The sequence below is a fragment of the Enoplosus armatus genome, chromosome 2 (assembly GCF_043641665.1).
Source record: "Enoplosus armatus isolate fEnoArm2 chromosome 2, fEnoArm2.hap1, whole genome shotgun sequence".
In the NCBI taxonomy this organism is placed as follows: domain Eukaryota; kingdom Metazoa; phylum Chordata; class Actinopteri; order Centrarchiformes; family Enoplosidae; genus Enoplosus; species Enoplosus armatus.
Window position 1 is genome coordinate 9,283,557 of NC_092181.1, and position 5,000 is coordinate 9,288,556.

The 5,000-nt window shown below is 52.0% G+C and overlaps 5 non-coding genes and 4 pseudogenes across 5 annotated transcripts in view; all 9 read right to left on the reverse strand.

Annotated features, from left to right (window-relative positions):
- The window catches only part of LOC139304175 (5S ribosomal RNA), a 119-nt gene extending 89 nt beyond the window's left edge, over positions 1 to 30 (reverse strand). The window contains exon 1 of the ribosomal RNA XR_011599064.1: positions 1 to 30. This exon is cut by the window's left edge and continues 89 nt beyond it. This is a non-coding gene — a ribosomal RNA (5S ribosomal RNA).
- Positions 31 to 257: 227 nt separating this feature from the next.
- LOC139282001 (5S ribosomal RNA) lies at positions 258 to 376 on the reverse strand. The gene has a single exon (XR_011597120.1). It is a non-coding gene; the product is annotated as a 5S ribosomal RNA (ribosomal RNA).
- Positions 377 to 564: 188 nt separating this feature from the next.
- Positions 565 to 683, reverse strand: LOC139305251 (5S ribosomal RNA). Its single transcript, XR_011599246.1, has one exon. It is a non-coding gene; the product is annotated as a 5S ribosomal RNA (ribosomal RNA).
- A 456-nt stretch (positions 684 to 1,139) lies between these two features.
- On the reverse strand, positions 1,140 to 1,258 carry LOC139306972 (5S ribosomal RNA). The gene has a single exon (XR_011599560.1). It is a non-coding gene; the product is annotated as a 5S ribosomal RNA (ribosomal RNA).
- Positions 1,259 to 1,413: 155 nt separating this feature from the next.
- On the reverse strand, positions 1,414 to 1,532 carry LOC139307535 (5S ribosomal RNA; annotated as a pseudogene).
- Positions 1,533 to 1,681: 149 nt separating this feature from the next.
- LOC139306252 (5S ribosomal RNA) lies at positions 1,682 to 1,800 on the reverse strand. The gene has a single exon (XR_011599422.1). It is a non-coding gene; the product is annotated as a 5S ribosomal RNA (ribosomal RNA).
- Positions 1,801 to 1,949: 149 nt separating this feature from the next.
- On the reverse strand, positions 1,950 to 2,068 carry LOC139307430 (5S ribosomal RNA; annotated as a pseudogene).
- Positions 2,069 to 2,223: 155 nt separating this feature from the next.
- Positions 2,224 to 2,342, reverse strand: LOC139307779 (5S ribosomal RNA; annotated as a pseudogene).
- Positions 2,343 to 2,497: 155 nt separating this feature from the next.
- Positions 2,498 to 2,616, reverse strand: LOC139307663 (5S ribosomal RNA; annotated as a pseudogene).
- Positions 2,617 to 5,000: the final 2,384 nt, after the last annotated feature.

A 5,000-nucleotide genomic window follows, 5' to 3' on the forward strand; every position in this document is an offset into this window, starting at 1 on the left:
GGGCGTGTTCAGAGTGGTATGGCCGTAAGCCTCTGGGCCCTTCGCATACACGCTCCTTATAGTGTGTATGTGGCAGTGGCAGTGGCAGTGGCTGTACATAGTGTGTATGTGACAGTGGCAGTGGCTCTTTATAGTGTGGCAGTGGCAGTGGCAGTGGCTCTACACAGTGTGTATGTGACAGTGGCAGTGGCACTTTAAAGTTGGGTGTTTCACTGCTGGAGCAGCACCCTGGCTGTCTCTAAAAAGTGAAGTGGAAAAGCTTACAGCACCTGGTATTCCCAGGCGGTCTCCCATCCAAGTACTAACCAGGCCCGACCCTGCTTAGCTTCCGAGATCAGACGAGATTGGGCGTGTTCAGAGTGGTATGGCCGTAAGCCTGTACGCCATTTGCATACACGCTCCTTATAGTGTGTATGTGGCAATGGCATTGTGTCTACATAGTTTGTATGTGGCAGTGGCAGTGGCTCTACATAGTGTGTATATGACAGTGGCAGTGGCACTTTAAAGTTGGGTGTTTCACTGCTGGAGCAGCACCCTGGCTGTCTCTAAAAAGGGAAGTGGAAAAGCTTACAGCACCTGGTATTCCCAGGCGGTCTCCCATCCAAGTACTAACCAGGCCGGACCCAGCTTAGCTTCCAAGATCAGACGAGATCGGGCGTGTTCAGAGTGGTATGGCCGTAAGCCTCTGGGCCCTTCCCATACACGCTCCTTATAGTGTGTATGTGGCAGTGGCAGTGGCTCTACATAGTGTGTATGTGACAGTGGCAGTGGCTCTTTATAGTGTGTACGTCACAGAGTCAGCGGCTTTTCATAGTGCGTATGTGACCGCATCGGCAGCTCTTGGCAGAGTCTATGAGCACTGATACCCGTACTTCATCAACACACTGTGGCCTCCTCAACCCCACGCAGTTCAGCCTGCAGAAAGCTCCAGCAACCTTGCCCACCACCCCAACTCGTGGGCCCACGCTTAAGCACCTCCCCGCGGACTACAGCTTGACAGGCGTGTCCGACTCAGCTTCGTGGCCCTGGTGCTCCGTATCTCTGGCACTCTGCTCAAGGCGTGGAGCGTTCAATGAGTTCAGCTGGGTGTTTCACTGCTGGAGCAGCACCCTGGCTCTCTCTAAAAAGGGAAGTGGAAAAGCTTACAGCACCTGGTATTCCCAGGAGGTCTCCCATCCAAGTACTAACCAGGCCCGACCCTGCTTAGCTACCGAGATCAGACGAGATCGGGCGTGTTCAGAGTGGTATGGCCGTAAGCCTCTGGGCTCTTCGCATACACGCTCCTTATAGTGTGTTAGTGGCAGTGGCAGTGGCTCTACATAGTGTGTATGTGACAGTGGCAGTGGCTCTTTAAAGCTGGGTGTTTCACTGCTGGAGCAGCACCCTGGCTGTCTCTAAAAAGGGAAGTGGAAAAGCTTACAGCACCTGGTATTCCCAGGCGGAATCCCATCAAAGTACTAACCAGGCTTGATCCTGCTTAGCTTCCGAGATCAGACGAGATCGGGGGTGTTCAGAGTGGTATGGCCGTAAGCCTGTGGGACCTTTGCATACACGCTCCTTATAGTGTGTATGTGGCAGTGGCATTGTCTCTACATAGTGTGTATGTGACAGTGGTACTTTAAAGTTGGGTGTTTCACTGCTGGAGCAGCACCATGGCTGTCTCTAAAAAGGGAAGTGGAAAAGCTTACAGCACCTGGTACTCCCAGGCGGTCTCCCATCCAAATACTAACCAGGACCAACCCTGCTTAGCTTTCGAGATCAGACGAGATCGGGCGTGTTCAGAGTGGTTTGGCCGTAAACCTGTGGGCCCTTCGCATACCCGCTGCTTATAGTGTGTATGTGGCAGTGGCTCTACATAGTGTGTAAGTGACAGTGGCAGTGGCTCTTTAAAGCTGGGTGTTTCACTGCTGCAGCGGCACCCTGGCTGTCTCTAAAAAGGGAAGTGGTAAAGCTTACAACACCTGGTATTCCCAGGTGGTCTTCCATCCAAGTACTAACCAGGCTAGATCCTGCTTAGCTTCCGAGATCAGACGCGATCGGGGGTGTTCAGAGTGATATGGCCGTAAGCCTGTGGGTCCTTTCCATACACGCTCCTTATAGTGTGTATGTGGCAGTGGCATTGTCTCTACATAGTGTGTATGTGACAGTGGCAGTGGCACTTTAAAGTTGGGTGTTTCACTGCTGGAGCAGCGCCCTGGCTGTCTCTAAAAAGTGAAGTGGAAAAGCTTAAAGCACCTGTTATTCCCAGGCGGTCTCCCATGCAAGTACTAACCAGGCCCGACCCTGCTTAGCTTCCGAGATCAGACGAGATAAGGCGTGTTTAGAGTGGTATGGCCGTAAACCTGTGGGGCCTTTGCATATACGCTCCTTATAGTGTGTATGTGGCAGTGGCAGTGGCTCTACATAGTGTGTATGTGACAGTGGCAGTGGCACTTTAAAGTTGGGTGTTTCACTGCTGGAGCAGCGCCCTGGCTGTTTCTAAAAAGTGAAGTGGAAAAGCTTACAGCACCTGGTATTCCCAGGCGGTCTCCCATCCAAGTACTAACCAGGCCCGACCCTGCTTAGCTTCCGAGAACAGACGAGATCGGGCGTGTTCAGAGTGGTATCAGAATCAGAATCAGAATCAGAAATACTTTATTGATCCTCGGGGGGAAATTGTACAGTACCGGTGCTCCCATTCAAGAGTAGAAAGTAGCATAATTTAGAACTAAAAGTTTGTACAAAATATAAAAATAAGAAATACAAAATACAAAATATACACATTTACAGTATTTAAGTGAAATGAGGTAAAAATATATACAATAACAATGTATATGTATGTATGTGTTGCACTAAAGTGTGTGACTATATATGTATTGCACTTAAACATTTTGAATAAATAGTGAGGTGGTGTATGAACAGGTGAGGTAGATACAGATACGGATTCCAGTCTCTTCCTGAGTGTCTGACATTCAGAGAGAGGAGTTAAACAGTCTGATGGCCACAGGCAGGAATGATTTCCTGTGTCGCTCAGTTGTGCATTTGGGAGCAATGAGTCTCCCACTGAAGCTGCTCTTGTGTCCGACCAGTACGTCATGGAGAGGATGTGAAACATTGTCCAAGATGCCCCGCAGCTTAGACAGCATCCTCCTCTCTGACACCACCGTCAGAGAGTCCAGCTCCACCCCCACAACGTCACTGGCCTTGCGGATCAGTTTGTTTAGTCTGTTGGAGTCCGCCACCCTCAGCCTGCTGCCCCAGCATGCAACAGCATAGAGGATAGCACTGGCCACCACAGACTCATAAAACATCCTCAGCATAGTCCGGCAGATGTTGAAGGACCTCAGCCGCCTCAGAAAGTAGAGACGGCTCTGGCCCTTCCTGTAGAGGGCATTAGTGTTCTTTACCCAGTCCAGTTTATTGTCTATGTGAACTCCCAGATACTTGTAATCCTCTACAATGTCCACACTGGCCCCCTGGATGGAAACAGGGGTCATCGGCGCCTTGGTCCTCCTCAGATCCACAGTCAGTTCCTTTGTCTTTGTCACGTTGAGCTGTAGATGGTTCTGCTCGCACCATGTGACAAAGTTGTCCACAGCAGCCCTGTACTCCTCTTCATCACCCTTACTGATACATCCAACTATTGCTGAGTCGTCAGAAAACTTCTGAAGATGGCAGGTCTCAGTGCAGTAGCTGAAGTCCGTGGTGTAGACGGTGAAGAGGAAGGGAGAGAGGACAGTCCCCTGCGGGGCCCCGGTGTTGCTGACCACTCTGTCTGACACACAGTGTTGTAAGCGCACATACTGTGGTCTGCCAGTCAGGTAGTTGACAATCCAGGACACGAGGGGGGCATCCACCTGCATCTCCGTCAGCTTCTCACCCAGTGGAGCCGGACGGATGGTGTTGAACGCACTGGAGAAGTCAAAAAAACATGACTCTCACAGTGCTCGCCGGCTTATCCAGGTGGGCGTAGACGCAGTTGAGCAGGTAGATGATGGCATCCTCAACTCCAAGTCGGGGCTGATAGGCGAACTGAAGGGGGTCCAAGTGTGTCTTGACCAAGGGCCGGAGCTGCTCTAGGACGAGTCTCTCCAGGGTCTTCATGATGTGGGAGGTCAGTGCCACGGGTCTGTAGTCCTTGGAGCCACTGGGTCGCGGCGTCTTTGGAACAGGAACGAGGCAGGATGTCTTCCACAGCACGGGGACCCTCTGAAGACTCAGGCTCATGTTGAAGACGTGGTGAAGTACTCCACATAGCTGGGGGGCACAGGCTTTAAGCACCCTGGGGCTGACACCATCGGGGCCTGCAGCCTTGCTGGAGTGGAGTCTCCTCAGCTGTCTTCTAACATGGTCGGCAGTGAAGCACATTGTAGAGGTGACCGGTGGGGGAGGGGTGGAGTCATCAGGTTGAAGAGTGCCGTCAGCCTGGGGACTGGGGGACGAGGTGTGAGGAAAGCTCTCACAGGGGGGTGGGGGGCTGTGAGGAGCAGGAGGGGGAGGAGGGGGGAGTGGAATAGGTGAAGGTTGGAGGCAGACAGCGGAAGAGTCATGGGGGGGTTGAGCAGGGCCCACAGAGTCAAATCTGTTGAAAAACAGATTAAGTTCGTTGGCCCGGTCCACAGTGCCTTCAGCTCCTCTGTTGTTGCTCGGCCTGTAACCCGTGATGGTCCTCATTCCACTCCAGACCTCTCTGGTGTTGTTCTGCTGGAGTTTCCACTCCAGCTTCCTCCTGTACTTCTCCTTGGCCTCCCTGATCTTTACCTTCAGTTCCCCCTGGATCGTTCTCACCTCGTCTCTGTTGCCAGCTCTGAAGGCCCTCTTCTTTTTGTTCAGTATGGCCTTGATGTCCTTTGTCACCCATGGCTTGTTGTTAGAATAACAATGGACAGTCCTTGCTGGTACAGTGGAGTCCACACAGAAGTTGATGTAGTCTGTGATGCACTCTGTGAGCCCATCAATGTCCTCTCCATGCGGCTCACAGAGTGCCTGCCAGTCAGTCACCTCAAAACATCCCTGAAGTG